This window comes from Carettochelys insculpta, chromosome 3, assembly GCF_033958435.1.
Source record: "Carettochelys insculpta isolate YL-2023 chromosome 3, ASM3395843v1, whole genome shotgun sequence".
Taxonomy (NCBI): domain Eukaryota; kingdom Metazoa; phylum Chordata; order Testudines; family Carettochelyidae; genus Carettochelys; species Carettochelys insculpta.
In genome coordinates this window covers 165,055,789-165,073,830 of record NC_134139.1, presented here as the reverse complement: position 1 = coordinate 165,073,830, position 18,042 = coordinate 165,055,789, and the positions used below count along the sequence as shown (strand labels likewise).

General features: G+C 47.3%; 1 pseudogene; it reads right to left on the bottom strand.

Moving 5' to 3' along the window:
- Positions 1-7,621: 7,621 nt before the first annotated feature.
- Positions 7,622-12,531, bottom strand: LOC142010547 (elongation factor 1-beta-like; annotated as a pseudogene).
- Between the last annotated feature and the right edge of the window lie 5,511 nt (positions 12,532-18,042).

Here is an 18,042-nt window from a genome sequence, read left to right as displayed (position 1 = left end):
CAGGATTGGTAAGGAAAGGTGTCCTTAGCCTCTGTCAGAAGCTGGAGATGAATGACAGGAGAGAGATCACTTGTTTGTTACCTGTTTCGTCCACGCCCTCTGGGGCAGCTGGTATTGGCCACTGTGAGCAGACAGGATACTGAGCTGGATGAACCTTTGGTGTGAGACACAGTAAGGCCGTTCTCATATTCTGATGTTCTTATATTCGTAACTTATTCTTTCTTATTTGGATCAATGTGCTATAACTTAGTGCCTTGTACAGGGAATTTCAGCTGTGGTTGACTGTTGGCCAGTGAGCATGTAACCCACACTAACTCAGTGAAAAAGGTGATCTGTGGCACCTACTCAGTTGTATTGGTAATTAATGTTACTGATTACGCACAAATCCTTAGTACTTGTGACTAAACCTGTGTTCTGTAAAATAGCAAGATAATTCAAAGTAAATTAGAAAGGGTGTATTAACTCCAGAGACAGGTTAATCATTTTGGCAATCTGAGAAAAATCCTTATGAAGCTGTGCGAGAAATACTATTTGCTAAAACACCTGCTGAAGTGCGATGTTCCAGCTCATTGGAACTTCACTTACTCCATGCTTGAATGCCCTCAGAAAAACAAAAATCTGTGCATCACTAGGTAAGAAAGTGGAAAATGTGCAAGGCAGTTACATTGGCTTCCATTCCCTTAAAATTTAATAGCCAATTTAGTTGGCCTTTTCCACATATTGAGGACACATTTATTACAAGTTCTTCCCTATTTTGTACATATTAATGTCAGTCTGGCAACAAAGGCAAATTGCTACTGTAACTCAAGCATATAACTTACCACAAATAAGATGAGATGGTCAATATTTTAGCACAATACAATATTGAAACCACATGTTACCCGCACAAATTTCTCATCCCTTCCACACCCAGGGACATACACACCTTTACCCAATCTGTAGAGCTCAAGGCGTGACCCTGAAAATTTAAACTCCCACCCTTACCCAATTCCTAGGGCTCAGGGAGTAATGCCCTGCAGGTATGCAGGATCTGTGCCACTGAAAAAGCCTTACACAGTAATATTCTTATTCTCTATTTATTTATAATTACCAGAAAGCAGAATACATACTAAGCACACAGTATCATGCTCACCAGTCCTGATAAGGCAGGCAGGCAGACTTCCACTGTTGGGACAGACAAAGTCACTCTCTGGATGCTGGTTGCCGCACCTCAGGGTCTTGGGGGCTCTTGGGGGTGACTTCTTTAGGTGTTCCTTCTTCCCTCCTGTTGGATGTTCTGTTCCTCTCTTTTTTCCCTTTGACGTTCTGTTCTTCTCGCTCCCCCTCTTGAAGTTCAGTTCCTCCTCTTTTCCTTCTTGGACCCCAGTTTTTAAGCAGTGAAACTTGAGTCCTGCTTAGCTATACCTTAACCAATTATTTTAGTACAATTTTACTAACCAATAATAGCCCACAGAAACAGAAGTACCTAACCGATCATAACCCACCAGCTTAACTGATTTGCACCTAACAAAATTAATTATATAGCAGACAGGAGCAATTACAAACCAGACAGAGAACATACAGAAAACAGTATACAGAAAACTGTAGAGAAGTGAAGACAATCATCAGAGAATGGTGGTTCCGCCTCAGCCATTGATAAGTCGTTGCCTGCCAGACGAAATGCTGTTAATTAAGTTTTCTTTACCCATCTTGTGATCAGTTTAACAGTGGGTGGCACTAGGACGTGCTCTTCTTCCTAACAGCCTGATATGCTACTATTGTGCTGGAATGTAGTTGGAATGTGAGTATGTGACTTGTAGCTTCACAGTTAATGGCTGCTGCTCTTTAGTCTGGCTGCAGACGAGCTATAGGCCTCTCAAAATGGCTGGAGAAACCATATTGGTTATGCTGTTACACATACATCTGCTTCCATCACCTAAACTAACCTGAATCAGACAAATTACAATGTGATAATTAAGGCCACATCTACACTAGCAAGTTTTTTTCACATATTTTTTGAGAGAAGGGGCTCTTCTTCTTTGAGTGATTGCTCATGTGCATTTCAAGTTGGCTGTGCGCCAGCACGTATCCAATTGCCGGAAGCTTTTTTCCCTTGCCAGTAACCATAGGGTCAGTGCGGCACCCTGTGGAGTGGCACCGACATGGCAACTAACACATGCACCACCCGATGCCCTCCTGCTCAGTTCCTTCTCGCCACGCTGTCGGTTGCTGGAGCTCTCTCACTCCTTCATAGCTGGCTAGTAGCCATCACTTATAAATTAGTTAATAATTAGTGTAAATAGCTGTAAATAGTTTAGATAGTTACCTTTCACTTGTAAATAGTTTTTAATTAGTTATCAGTGAGCTGAAGAGGGACTTTAACCCCTCTCAGAGTTTCCTGGCCAGGGGATGCCTGGCTTCTCGGGTTTCAAAACCCATTCAAAAGTTGACAAGCGAATGCCTAAGAGGGATCCGCCCAGGACTTTTTTTGAGTCGCCTCGCTGAGACACACCTTTGCAAACGTTGCACCATCTGTAAGGCTTTCCAACCGAGGATTCTAAAGGACAGACCACAGCGTTTAAAAGTTCTACCAATGGAAGCAGCCTTGCACCTGGACATTTCCCCTGTGGGAGCTCAGAGTGCTGCACCATTGGTACAGAGCACTTTAGAGCCCCCAGCTTTGGGACCAGGGGTCGGCACCTAGAGCACCAAGGCAGCACAGAAGCCAGTCCCCGGTACCTCACAAGAAGAGGCATGAATGGGACCGGTCTCCGGAAAGGATCAAACACTGAGAGTCTTCCAAGGCATCTGCCAGAGCACACCATAAGTCAGGTCATGAAGTGCAGGCATCGACGCCCCCGAGGTGTCAGAGGCCAACTCTTATTATTCCATCTCAGTCAGGAGCAGGAGCACAAGGTGGTTGTGCTGCAGTGGACATCTGCACCAGACTCATCACCCTGCAGATGGGGATTGGCAGGTGTCCTCTCAAAGCGCCCCCCCCACTGGCCCTTTTGGACCCCATGGGCAGTCCATGAAATACAGGGGCAGGCCGTGGGACTGACGCTGGAACAGGAGGATGGCTTTGCTGCTTTTGACTTACAGGACACATATTTCCATGTAGCAATTTATCCACCCCACAGGAGGTTCCTCTGCTTTGTGGTGGGGAAGGACCATTATCAGTTCACAGTCCTTCCGTTCAGTCTATTCCCCACCCCGAGGGTCCTCACCAAATGCATGGCAGGGGGTGCACATCTTTCCCTATCTGGACTATTGGCTAGTCAGGGGTCACTCACAGCACCAGGTAGCACAGCACATGCAGCTGATATGACAGATGTTCAACACTCTCGGTCTCATGATAAACAAGGCGAAGTTGGTGTTGACCCCCACCCAAGTGATGGAGTTCGTGGGGGCCCTACTAGATGAGGGGCAGGCCAGAGCCTTCTTGCCACAAAGCAGGTTTCAGGATATGGCATCTCTTATCCACAAAATGATCAAGTTCCCCACCACAAAGGCCAGAGGATGCCTCAGATTGTTGGGTCACATAGTGGCATGCAAGTTTGTAGTCCAGCACACCAGACTGTGAATCCGCCCTTTCCAACTGTGGCTCGCCTCAGCTTCCCAGCCTGTCAGGAACAACATAGATGTGTTGGTTACAGTCCCTCCATGAGTGCTATTAACTCTACACTGGCGGCTGGACACTTGGTCGGTCTGCATGGGAGTGTCTTTCAACCCTCCATAACCCTCTCTCTCTCTAGTCATGGACGCCTCAGACTTGGGATGGGGGGGACCATTTGCGGGGGGCGCCAGACTCAAGCCCTGTGGAGTGAAGAGGACACCCAACTCCACATAAATGTTCAAGAACTCAGAACCATCAGGCTCAGATGTGAGGTGTTTCAAAACAATTTAAAGGGTGAATGTGTTGCTGTAAGTACAGACAATACCACAGCAATGTATTATATAAACATGCAAGAGGGCACAAGCTCCTCTCCCCTGTGTCACAAGACCCTCAGGCTCTGGGAGTTTTGCATTCAACATCAAATTCTCCTGAAAGCATATTACTTACCTGGGGCCCACAACTCCCTGTCTCAGCAGGTCTTTCATGGACCATGAGTGGTCACTACACCTGGAAGTGCTGCATTTAATCTTCCAGAAGTGGGGACGTCCCCAGGTATACTTATTCGCCTCCCATCTCACTGTGAAGTGCTGGACATGCTGTTCGTATCAAAATCAGAGCCCGGGCTCCTGGGCAGATGCCTTCAGCATTCACTGGTCAAGACCTCTACTTTACGCCTTCCCTCTGGTGCCACTCATCCACCGAACCCTACTCAAAATTCAGTCAGACAAGGCGTCAGTCATCTCAGCGGCCAAGCCTGGGTTCGACAACACTGGTACTCGACCCTCTTGGAGCTGTCCATCTGCAACCCAATCGCACTCCCGTTATGCCAGGACCTGTTGACACAGGAGGAGGGGATACTGCAGCACCCCAACCTTCAAGCACTACATTTCACAGCATGGAAGCTCCATGGCTGAAAGCAGTGGAGCTCTCGTGCTCAAGACCGGTGAAAGAAGTGCTGTTGAACAGCAGGAAGCCCTCCACAAGGTCAACTTATATAGCCAAATGGAAAATATTTTCCCTCTGGGCAACTAAAAAGGGGTTATCCCCAGGGCAGACTCTGATACTGGTTATTCTGGACTACCTGTTTTTCTTGACCCAGGAACTGTTGTCACTATCCTCTATCAAGGTGCTCTTAGTGGCTATCTCAGCCTTTCACCCTGGCCCGGGCCTATCATCGTTCTTTTCATACCCGATGATAAAAAAGTTTATGAAGAGCATGGAAAGGGTCAGGCCACAGGTGCATTCCCCTCTACCAGTGTGGGACCTCGATCTGGTACTGTTGAGACTCATGGGGGCCCCTTTTGACCCCTTTGCTTCCTGATCCCTCATATTTCTTAATTACAAAACAGCATTCTTGGTGGCCATTACTTCAGCCAGGAGAGTGTCAGAACTAAGGGCCCTGATGGTGGACCTGTTTTACACAGTGTTCCACAAGGACAAGGTCAGGTTGAGACCTCATCCAGCATTCCTGCCAAGGGTGGTTTCCCACTTTCATGTTAACCAAGACTTTTCCCTACCAGTCTTTTACCCCAAGCCTCATGCCTCCCCTATGGAGCAGGGGCTACATACTTTCGACGTTGAGAGGGCACTGGTATTCTACATGAACATGGTCAAACCTTTTAAGAAGTCTCAACAGCTGTTTGTGGCAGTGGCAGACAGGATGAAGGGCCTCCCAGTCTCCTCCCAGTGGGTCTCCTCCTGGATAGTGGCCTGCATTAAGGAATGCTGTAAGCTGGTGAGGATCCTCCCTACCCCAATCAGGGCTCACTCTACCAGAGCTCAAGCTTCCTCAGCAGCATATCTGGCCCAAGTTCCTATCCAGGAGATCTGCAGGGCCGCCATCTGGTCCTCTATACACACATTCATGGCCCGTTACACATTGATGCAGCATGCTAGAGGTGACACTGTAGTAGGCAGAGCTGTGCTACATTCCATCCAGGGCTCCAACCCTACCTCCTATGCAATGGCTAATATTCACTTACTTGGAATGCACATGAGCAATCACTCAAAGAAGGAAAGACAGTTACCTGTTCCATAACTGGTGTTCTTCAAAATGTGTTGCTCATGTCCATTCCAAAATCCTCCTGCCTTCCTCACTGTCAGAGTTACCGGCAAGAAGCAACTGAGCGGGGAGGGGGTCAGGCAGTGCGTATATTGGTCACCAGATCTACACCACTCCAGAGGGCACTGCACCAACCCTAAGGCTACTGGCTAGGGCAAAAAGCTTCCGGCAGCTGGGCATGCGCCAGTGCACACCCAACGTGGAATGGACATGAGCAACACATCGCAAAGAACACCAGTTACAAAACATGTAACTGTCTTTTTTTAAATATCCAGTGGAGCAGCTACACACAAAAAGTGTTGTTTCAAAATTAAATTGAAAGGAAGTGGTGCTGCTTTCGAAAGCACTCTTCCACACCCATTTCAGGAAGAATGCCTTCTTTTGAAATCTTCTTTTGAGAGAAAATGTGTGTAGATGCTCCACGGGCCCTTTTTTTTTTCCGAAAGATGAGTCCTCATGGCACCCAATTTTTCAATCTCTGTCCCATTCTTTCAAAAGAGCTGGAGCTGTGTGGACGCTGTCTTTCAAAAGAGCAGATCGCTCTTTTGATCTGCTTTTTTCTGTGTGGATGTATTCTTTCGAAAGAAGTTCTTTCAGAAGAGATTTTCTGGAAGGACTTATTTCGAGAGATCTCTGTAGGGCAGACACAGCCAAAAATGTAAATGTAATGCCAATTTTATGGTATGCTTAGCAGAATCACATAATCAGAAAAAGTAAAATAAATACAGCAGTAAGTTTTCCCCTGTTGTTTGTGACCAAGCAAAATTATATACTTCAAGTTTGTCATCTGTAAAATTTTGTGAAAGATAAGAGAACTATTGGCCAGAAAAATTACTATGTTTAATAGAAAACCATGTGTTTAACACAATCTCACAATGTTTATGATTATACAGCTCATCTTTCAACTTGTTTTAAGACAGGCAATGCAGAAAATTGAGGTCATAATGGTGATAATGATTATAAATAAAAGTAGCATAAAAGAGAATATAAAAAGTATAGGCGTTACATTACCCAAACTCGCTACTTCTGAGGTACCCTGTTCCATAAGCAGTATGTGTTATGCATGGCAATTCAGTAATGTCTCCTTAAGGGTTAGAAGAACTGTAATTATTTCTCAGTCAAATGAACCCATCAAGTCTGCAAACAGAAACCCTTTCTTTCTTTCTACCAGTCTCCCTGGTCACCTTATCTTGGTGCATTTCCCTTTTCCTTCCCAGCAGCTGTTTGAATAGCATGCCAAATGTTAGTGATTGCTATTTTAAGCATTTGAGAAGACATTCCTAATTTTTCTTCTACTGGCTAAGTACATTAATTTGTGAAATTGTAGTGCACATTTCCTAGGCTGGTTTTCAAAATTATGAGGAGATGCAAGGCTTCCACTGTTAGAGCTCAGGCAAAAGCCTATCCCACAGACTGTGTTGCTGCCATGTGCTTAACTTTACACACTGCAAATAGTACTATTGATTTCAAGCATGGGTGCAAACAAATTACTTAGGTTTGAGAGAGTGAGGACCAAATTTAGGAATGGACTAGTAAAATGGGTTTCTTTATGATAGTGGGTCAGGGCTTCAGAGATAGCAAGGCATAGGCCCTGACTCCATGGGTACTGGAGGGAAGAGTGATGTGAGGCCTCAGAGCATTCGTGGGGTGGAGCACCCACCTGAGGAAAAAAAGTGAGTGCCTGTGCCTGAGGGTCCTTCTGGTTTGTCTAAAATTTCTAAAAGCTCATGCCAGCTACTTGCAGGGGTAAAAAAGTGTTCCCTCAACCCCATACATACTGGTGTGGTTTTTCCCTTCCTCTGCAGCTTCCGAAGTAGGTTAAGGCCATCGACAAGACATTCTCTGCTTCCACATTGGCTCTCCGGCTCTGACAAATGGAAGCTCCACCCCCTCTGCACTTTTGTTTGTTTGTTTGTTTGTTTGTTTTTAACTTTCAAGCACTTTTATTCCAGGTGTGGCAGGATTTAGATTGTATTGAACGCAGCTACATCCATTGAGAGTACATAATCATCAAAGGCTGTTATTTTCCCTTCCAACATATCTGTACCAACTTTGTCATCTTCACCTACACACTGAATTCGAAGCTTCTTGATACCATAGCAACTGGAACCAGCTTAGAAGATCCCCAGACTAAACCATCTGCCTGAATACTTTGCACACATTCCTGCAATTTGGCTATGTCTGTCTCATCATGCCAGGGTTTCACATCCAATAAAATGCATTATTTGGCAATAAGAGCAGGTTTTCTGGACTTCTTAGATTCATACTGAGCAAGACGCACTCTTCTGAGTCTCTATGGGTGCGTCTACACTAGCAAGTACATTCGAAATCCAGATCGGAAGACCAAGTTCTTTTGAAAGAATCCACGGAGCATCTACACTCACATGATGCTCTTTCGAAATTAACTTAGACAGAATTCCCACGTTCTTTCAAAGTCGGTCCTCCGTTCCCAGGACAGAAAAAGCACCCTCCGTCGAAAGACTGTTTCAAAAGAGAGCAAGTGTAGATGCTCTGCAGCCTGCTTTTTCAAAAGAGCAGGTCCTTCATGGCGGCAAGCAGCTGGCAGGTGGAGGCGCCGCTCACAGCACAGACGGAGCTCTATGTCTCCAGCATCTGGCCGCGCATAAGGACGCAGGCACCCAGAAGCCCTCAGGCAGGAAGCTGACAGCATGCAGGCAGCAGGGAGCCCATGCTGCTGCTCAGCCTGGTGCCAGCCGCAATGTCCCAGGCGAATCCTCAGCTCCACCGGCACCATGGCCAGCAGCCTGGACTCCTGCCCACCCCAGGGGCCATCCAGGGACAGGGGGGGGTCCTCCCAGGAAGGGAGCCAGTGCCCCCAGGTGCCAGGCCCACTCCTGGACCAACACCAAGCTGCAGGACCTCCTCACGCTGTGGGAAGATGAGGAGGTCCTGCAGCAGACAGGGGTCCGGCGCCAGAACGTGGCGGTGTTCAAGTGCCTGGACAAGGGCCTCACCGACCAGGGTCACCCCACCCAGACCCCAGACCAGGTGACATCCAAGGTCAAGGAGCTCCAGCAGGGCTACTGCCAGGCTCGGGACATGGCCAGGCGGTCAGGGGCAGCACCCACCAGCTGCCCCTACTTTAAAGAACTTAGCCGCATCCTTGGACCCAAGGAGGTGGGACCCCTGGCCGTGCTTCTAGACACCGTTGACCTCCTGACCGAGCCGGAGGAGACAGGGACTGAGAGGGAGGACCGCCCTGGACCACCAGCCACCTGCAGGTGCCCACCGCGTATCCCAGCCAGCAGCGATGACGAGGGCTCGAGCAAGGGGCCCCCATCATCGATGTCCCCTCTGGCCTATCCAGCGTGGCCCCCTCTAACATGCCTTGCACGAGTTCCTGGAGGGACCCACAGGCATGTACCATGCAGGCAAGTGGCCACAGGACCTGAGGATGGGGGCACACAGTCCCACCCAGGGCAGCCTCAGCCTAACCACAGGGACATCAGCCCCAGGACACAGGCAGGCCAGATGGCCCTGCCACCCCAGCCCCAGAGGGCTGACGTGTGGCCCTCAGTACCATGCGGGCCAGATAGCACCATGGGCCGCCAGGCCACAGAGGGACGGAGGGTGGCAGAGGGGACTAGTGTTCCCGCAACCCAGAGGGGGAACTCTGAATGCAGTCCCTGCAGGGCCCTGGGATGGGGTGGGGGGCTGCGGGGCATCAAGGGGTCCCTCACCTGAACTAATGGCCCAGTCCTCTCCCCTTTTGTCTGCACAGCTCCAGCAGCTGGCAGTCAGACCAGCCCCGCAACGGGCCTGGGAAGCCCCACAACAGAGGGCGAAGGGGAGCCAGCTAGGTCCTGGATGGGGACAGTGCAGGGCCACCGCCAATCCCTCTGCTGGTGCCACCAGGCTGGAGAGGTGGAAGCAGAGGATGCGGCCCACATGGCCACCCTGCAGGAGCTAACGAGTGTCATACAGGAGTGGCTCACCATGGAGGAGCAGGCATGGGACCAGGCGGCGGCCAACCTAGACACCCTCACCCAGGCTGTGGTCAGCCACCTGATCCCTGCCACCACCCCATTGCAGGCCACTCCTGCACCTGGACCCCTGTCATCCCCCCACCATCTCCTGTGCACCCTGTTGCCTACACAGCCCCTCCCTTCCCCCCCTGCAGCTACCCCCCAATCCCCCATCCCTCTGCCTCCCCCACAATGGCACCCCCCGACAAGGCTGACCTGGAGGCCCTGCTCCCCCCGCACCTGCCCTCTGGCCAGGGCTGGCCAGCTGGAGGGGGAGCCCCCAGCTTCCCTCTACGCCATGCCAAGCCCCCGACCCTCCCCTCCCCCCATGCCAAGCCCGGCACAAGCACAGGGACCATGCCCGAATGGCGCCCCCTACCCCCCTGTGCCGCCGGCCCCAGCCCAGCTCTGGACCAGCCCTGGCAGGGCCCCCGGACATGGGGAGGAAGGGGTGAGTGTAGGCAATGGGGATCCCGGCCATTGAGCCCTTTGGAGGGGTGAGGCCCCCCACCTCAGCCTCATTCACCCTCCCACCTCCACATGTAAATAGTTCCCTCCAGCTCCCCATCCACTCTCCCCTCTCACATCTGTAAATAGTTCCCCCATGAATTGAGGGGCACAGGTTTTGTGAACAAATAGTCTATTTTTATGCTTTACCCTGTGTCCCCTGTGCATGCGTGGTGGTGGGTATGCATGTGTGTGCAGGGTGCAGGTGGGGCGTGTGTGTGTGTGTGCAGGGTACAGGTGGGATGTGTATGCAGGGTGGGGGGGGGTCACCGTGGCCCCCACTCAAAAGTCTGGCGCAAGGCCTCCTGTATCAGCAGCCCGTCCTGCTGGACCTGGTGGCACAGGGCAGTGGGGTGCTGTTTGTAACCATGCCCCGCCTCAGCAGCCCACCTCTGCACGTAGGGCTCATGTTTTGCCTCCACCAGGTTATGGAGGGTGCAGCAGATCCCAGCCACTGCCGGGACATTGGGGAGACCCACCTCCAGCGTGGTTTGCAGGCATCTAAAATGCCCCTTGAGGCAGCCGAATGCCTGTTCAACGGTGTTGTAAGCCCGGTTCAGCCTCTTATTGAAAAGGTCCTGGCTTGGCTGGGTATGCCCAGTGTATGGCCGCATCAGTCAGGCCTGCAGGGGATAGGCTGCGTCTGCCATGATGCAGGGTGGCATCATCCTGTCCCCGACAGGAAGCTCCCACTGGGGGATGAAGTTCCCCTCAGCCATACGACGTCCCAGCCCTGAGTCCCAGAAGACCCTCGCACCATGTGCACAGCCGGATCAGCTCAAGCAGATGTCCTGGAACCAGCCGTCAGCATCGACCAGGGCCTGCAGGACCACCGATTGGTAGCCCTTGTGATTCACATAGGCCCCGCAGCTGTGCTCTTGGGCCCAGATGGCAATGTGGGTACCATCCAAGGCCCCAAAGCAGGTGGGGAAGCCCAGCTCCTGGAAGCCCCAGATGGTGTCATCCAGGTCCCCAACGTGGACCAGCTGCCTCAGGAGCATCTTGTTGATAGTCCAGATGATCTGCAGGGCATGGGGGGGCGCACCCATGAGCATGGGGTGGGGTGTGGCTTGCCCATCCATCCCCATCCCCATCTCTGCCCCTGTCCCTAGCGCAGGCTGCCCCCCATGTCCCAATGGTGCCCCTTGCCAGGGTGCCCCCCCCAATCCCTGCATGCAGTCTATCTGTGAACTGGGCATGGCTTACCTCAATGAGGACAGCCCCGACAGTGGCCTTCCCCACCCCGAACTGGTGGCCAATGGATGAGTAATTGTCCAAGGTGGTCAGCTTCCATAGGGCAATGGCCACCTTTATCTGCAGGGGGAGTGCCAGCCTCAGGAGGGTGTCCTGGTGCTGGAGGACTGGGGCAAGCCAGTGGCACAGCTCCAGGAATGTCCCCTTGGTCATCCTGAAGTTCTGTAGCCACCGGTTGTCACCCCAGTCCTCCAGCACCAGCCAGTCCCACCAGTTGCTGCTTGTGGAGAAGCTCCACAGGCGGCGGATGACCAGGGGGACCATCTGGAGACGTTGCACCCTAATTATGGTGTCCAGGAGAGTGACTATTGTGGTGGCCACCCAGAGCCGCTGCAGCACAGTGGCCAGGACCACCACAGCCAGTGCGATGGCCACAGCTGTGATGGTGGGGTGCGGGGTTGCAGCTCGGGGTCCATGGGGACCCCCCCAGAATGCCTCCTCTGCTCTCTGTCTCTGCTGGTGCCTGGGGACAGGGTTGCTGGCCCTTGGCATATGCAAGCCAAGGCACATGGGGGGGGGGCCTTTAAAGGGACAGTGGGCAGTGACCCCAGAAGGGCTCATCTGCCATGCGATCCTGCCTGTGGCACTTCCTGCCCCTGCTCTTTTGAAAGAGTGCCCTGGTATGTGTGGACTCTCTCTTTCAAAATTGCACTGGAGGCCTGTCAAAAGAATGGACTGACCCCTCAGTCCCCACTGGCGTGTGTGGACACTCTGTTTTGAAAGTCCATCTTTCGATGTTCTTTTTTGAAAGACATACTTTCGAAACAGAGGTGCAGTGTAGACGCACCCTATGAGTCTTCACTTTCCTCCTCATCATCAGATCGAGATCAATGCATCATCACCTTTGCTCTCTGTGGCTGCACCTATAATATTTTCAGTATCAACGAGACCATATTTTCCTAAGCCCTTTTTACACCTGGCAAGCTGGCCTTTTGCTTTTCATGTGACTTTATGTGGTTGTACCAGTGGAGATCACAGGACAAATCAGCAGGAGGTGGTGTAGACACCACTTCAAAAACTGACATGTCGGTGTGAGAGGGCATATAGCCCTCAATGTAGCTCCTGTCAGCCAGGAACTTGTTGAGGAGCCACAGGCCAGAAGTGGATCGGAGGCCCCCAAAGCCCATGATGGCGGCAGTAGCGACATGGCCCAAAGACAGACAATTCCATTACAGCTGTGTCACAAGAACTTTCCTGACTGCATGTGTGACACTCTCTAAAGGTGTTCCCTGCATAAGAAATGTGTTACAGTGTGTTTCCACCGAGAGCTCAGAATTGTTGTTTAAAAAATTGTAACAGTATTACTTCCATGTTTGTGGAAGCCCTGATTGTATCACATATTGTAGCAGTAAACAGAAATTTCAGGATAGCTTTTTACATTTCAAAGACATTTTTAATTCATAGCTACAGGAATCATAACTTTTCGTAGTACAGTTTTCTCTAACACACTAATGGTATCATGTATAAAAAATCTATTGGGGTAGCATACATAAAAACTCCATTTACTAGCACATTCACCTTCCATCATATCCCTATATTGTATAGATTTAGAAAGAAAGATGTTAGTGAGCAAAGAGGCATCTAAGTTTCTCTCTGGCTCATGTCAGGAGTGGAGAGCCAGGTGATCAATGATAAGCATTGGAAAGATTTTGGCTGAAAACAATGTTTTTGAAAGTAGGAAATTAAAATCTGCTGTTAAAGATATGAAGCCTTTGAGTGGCTATGGGGAATCTGACCATACAACCCAGCAAATATTCTATTTGTTCCTTCAGAAATCATGCTATTCAGTGCAGCCTGCACAATCACACAAAGTTTAATCTAGCACAAGGAAAGAATAGATCCTGTGGCTAAAAAATTCAATGCACAGCTGTGATTAAGTGATAAAACTACCTGCAGACTCAGTCATAAAGACATACAGGGCTCAATAGTATGAAGATTCATTTCTGCCCTGTGAAATAATATGACTAAGGCTTTGGTTGTCATATTTGCAGTTTTGCCCTGTGGAGCCAAACAGTGGCATCAAGATGTAATACACATGTCATGGTGCTGCATCACACGACAGTGATTAATCACCACGCAGTGACACTGCTGTGTAATGGGATGATGTTAAGAAGTAAGGTGCCACTGTCTATTTCACCTGCTGAATTGAGGGCTTAACTCTGCAAAAGCTCTATATCAGGAATTGTCACTGACTTCAATAGGAGTTCTATTCCTATGATGCTTGTTGGACCAAGATGTGCATTTGGAAATTTTTGCAGCTATCAGACAAACCTTGCAGACCCTGGACAGTCCTGAACTCTTAGAAATCATAATTATGAACTCTTAGGATGCATATACACTTGCATTCCTCTTTCAAAAGAGGCATGCAAATGAAGGAAATCGAAAATGCAAATGAGGTACAGATTTACATATCCAGTGCCTCATTTGCATATTCTTCTTTTGAAAGAAGAAAAGCGGTGAAGATGCATCTCTTTTGACAGTAAGCCCCATCTTCAAAAGAACTCTTCTTCCCATAAAAAGGCCGCATCTGCCCTGCTTTTTCGAAAGAGCCGCATCTGCACTGCTTTTCTGTTTTTGAAAGAAGCTTTCAAAAGAAGAATATGCAAATGAGGTGCCAGATATGTAAATATGTGCCTCATTTGCATATTTGATTTTTCCTCATTTGCATGACTCTTTCAAAAGAGGAATGCAAGTGTAGACACAGCCATAGAGATCCTAAATTTGGACCAGCAATATAATAAGATTCCAGGCACGTCAAACTGTGTGTCATTCTGTAGCCTAAAATAATTGTTGTGTGTTGTGACAGAAACAGCCATAAAATGGCTTTTTTTCTTCAAAATATCACCAAGAGGAGTCTAAGTTTTGTGTTCTTCACTGTTCACTAAGTTTTCAGCCATTTTGACTTTATGCTCATGTGATACACAGGCTACAGTACAACCATGCTATGCCAGGGGTCCTAGAACATTGGGCTATGAGAAGTAACTTAGTCAGTCACCACCCTTATTCTACAGCTAATTTCCATGCAACAATTTCATTGGGTTGTTAGGGAGCCTGCATAGACACTAGATTACTGGCCCAACTGCCAAATCCGTACGCTCCAAGTGCCACCTACACAAACAAACAGAAATCCCTCAGCACCACCCACACACAATACCACAAACAGCACACGCAGTGACACCAAACAGGAACAGTTTCTGCCAGCAGCAAATGCCCCTCATTCACCACCTTCACAGATGTCCCAGCACAATGCACACCTTCACCCAAATACACTCATAGCATCACACACTTGAATGACAATGCTATGGGTCCATTGCTAGTATCAAAATAGAGCCAAAGAAAATCTGCTAATTTTGACAGGGTAGCTTCACAGTTTATATCAGTCTTATACAGAAGCATTATTTTTTTAAGACTTCTGAAGCCTCATATCATCTTATCCATCTACACTTGCTGAAGATTATAAATGGAAGGACTATAGACCAGAACCTGCAAACAATTACTTTTACACATATGGCTACTCATTGACTTCAATGGGGCTCCATATGAGAGCAAACTAACAAATTATAAGTGGGATTTTCAAAACTGCCCATTATTGGTCTAACTTTGCTTCTACTGAACTTTACCACTGATTTCAGCAGGAGGAAATTTCGACCAATTCTAAGCACTTTTGGAAACAGCACCCTACATGGGGGATTAACTGTTAACATGAGTCATATACAAAGAGTCTATAGGCTGGCATCTATGTGAACAATTTACAGAACTGAACAGTCTGTGGCAGCACATGACATATAATGAAACATAAAGATCATGAGTAGTGAATCAATATGGCTACGTCTACACTAGCCAAAAACTTCGAAATAGCCATGCAAATGACCATTTCGAAGTTTACTAATGAAGCACTGAAATACATATTCAGTGCCTCATTAGCATGTAAGCAGCCTCAGCACTTCAAAATTGATGCGCCTCGCCACCGCACAGCTCGTCCAGACGGGGCTCCTTTTCGAAAGGACCCCAGCTACTTCAAAGTCCCCTTATTCCTATGAGCAGATGGGAATAAGGGGACTTCGAAGTAGCTGGGATCCTTTCGAAAAGGAGCCCCATTTTGACGAGACGTGCAGCGGTGAGCCGCGTCAATTTTGAAGTGCCGCGGCCTCCTACATGCTAATGAGGCGCTGAATATGTATTTCAGCGCTTCATTAGTAAACTTCAAAATGTCCATTTGCATGGCCATTTTGAAGTTTTTGGCTAGTGTAGACATGGGTATGTGATTTATATAGGCCATTTCTCAGGGAACCTCATGAAATTAAATAAAAATTCCTTTATGTCTTGGGGAAACACCCTATAAACATCTGCAAAACTCTCTCATTATCCGTCTTAAAACTCCCCTTTGTCAGGAGGCCTCCAAATAAACTTAACAACTAGATTGCTGGTGTACTGAGACTACACTCTAACCAACAGCATTGCATTGTTTCCTCATACAGTCTGTCTGCATCCATTGGTTATGTCTTGTGATACTTGGCTTGTAAGCTTTTTGGACTGCAGCTAGCACAATGGGATCATGGGTCATGAGTGGGGCTCCTTAGTGCTATGGTAGAGTCGTAAATTATGTGGATGATTAAACTGTGTTTGTACAGTGCCCAGATAATGAGACCCTATTCCTGGTTAGTTTTTAGGCATTACTATAATAAACATGCTTCTTAATAACAATTACTGAACTGGAAGCTGGTTGTCACCTAGGGACCAATGATCTTGTCCTGATTACATTCAGTATGGGCAAACAAATGATAATTCAAGTATAACAGGGTAGTCATCCCTGTAAGGGCCTGGAACTAGCCCTGTCTGATTATCAGCCCTAGCTGGGAAGGAGTGATGCATCTGAAGCTCAATGGCTATATCTACATTAGAAGCATCTGTCTACAAAAGTTACTGTCAGAAGAGATGTTCCCACAAAAATTCTATCAACAGATCACATCTACACATAAAAGTGGATCGACCTTTTGATCCGCTCTGTTGACAAAAGGGACCTCGATGCATCTACACAGCTTTTTTGTTAACAGTGTCTGTCAACAAAACACATTTTGTTTGTAGATGCTCTCTGAGTTCTTTTAACAAAACCCCAGTTCTGTTGACAAAACTCTTTAGTGTAGATGTAGCTGAAGAGCATTCTGTTGGAAAGAACATTGCAGGAAAGAAAAGTTGAAGAAAATATACTTCACTTAGACAAAAAAGAGAGACAACAGAGTACTTTAAGAAGGATTCATTAAATGCCACAATTCGACAATTAAGAAAGAGGTTAAAATCCCATCCCGTTTCCACAGAGAAGTGAATGAAGGAATTAGAGATTTACAAAAAGGCAATGTATAACAAATGGGGGAAAAGGGAACAATAGAAAGCACTCACTATAAACTAAAAGTCAGGCAATGCGCAAAATTGATAAGGGAAGGTAAAGATATCAGAGAAAAAACAATGGCTGTTTGGTATCATGACAAAAAGAAGGAGTTTAAGCATATTAGGAACAAAAGGAATTTTAGTAATAGTATGATTCCATTACTAGATGAAGACAATAAATTGTTAATAATGCAGAAAAGACAGACATATATAATAAATATCTCTGATATGTATTTGGAAGGAAGCAGGATGAAGTACAGATATTATACGAATATAATATAATGTGCAGTCTATTAGAAACTGAAGAGGATGTTGCTCTACGTCACTTAGACAGAAACATTTTAAATAAGCAGGATCCAAGAGTCCTAAAAGAGTCGTCTGGTAAAATTCATGGTCCACTGGTGTTACTTTTTTATAACAACAAATAAATCTCAGCACACCAAGAAAATTACAGAAGACTAGAAGAGTGCTTATATTATGCCTATATTGAAAAAGGCTAAGTGGGATGACATGGGTAACTACAGGCTGGTTAGCCTGATATCAAACCCAAGCAAAATAATGAAAAAGCTGAAAAAGAATTAGAATTAAAAAATTAAAAGATGGGGAAATAATTAATACCAGTCAACATGGTTTATAAAGATAGGTCTTTTCAAACAAACGTTATTTTATTCTTGGAGACTATAAGTTTGTGTGATAAAATTAACTTCATAGCTGAAATAGACGTTTGTTATGCATTTGACTTGGTGCTATATGATGTTATGATTAACAAATTAACGCTATGCAATAAACCAACATTAAAAAGAATAAGGATAACCTAACTGGTACATCTTAAAAAGTAGTGTTAACAGGGAAAAATCATTGAAGGAGAGCATCAGTAGAGTTTTGTAGAGTTCAGTAGTAGACCTGATGCTTTTCAACCTTTATATCAGTGGTCTGGAAGTAAATATAAAATTGATACTGATCAAATTTGTGGCTGACACAAAGACAATGATGAGGACAGGGCAATCATTCTGAGCAATCTGGATCACTTGGTAAACTGAGTTAATTCAAACAAAATGTACTTTAATCTCTCTCTTGGTGGTCATTTGATAACAAGTAGGATGTCTTCATGTTACTCTCCTATTTGTGAGTCTGTTGATGACTAATCAGTCCAATTCTGGAGCCACAGATCTTATCACAGAAGAGGCAGGTGTGGGTAGCTGTTGGAAGGACATGGGGCAGTTTTTGCTTCTCTTCTTCTCTGCTTCTCCTTA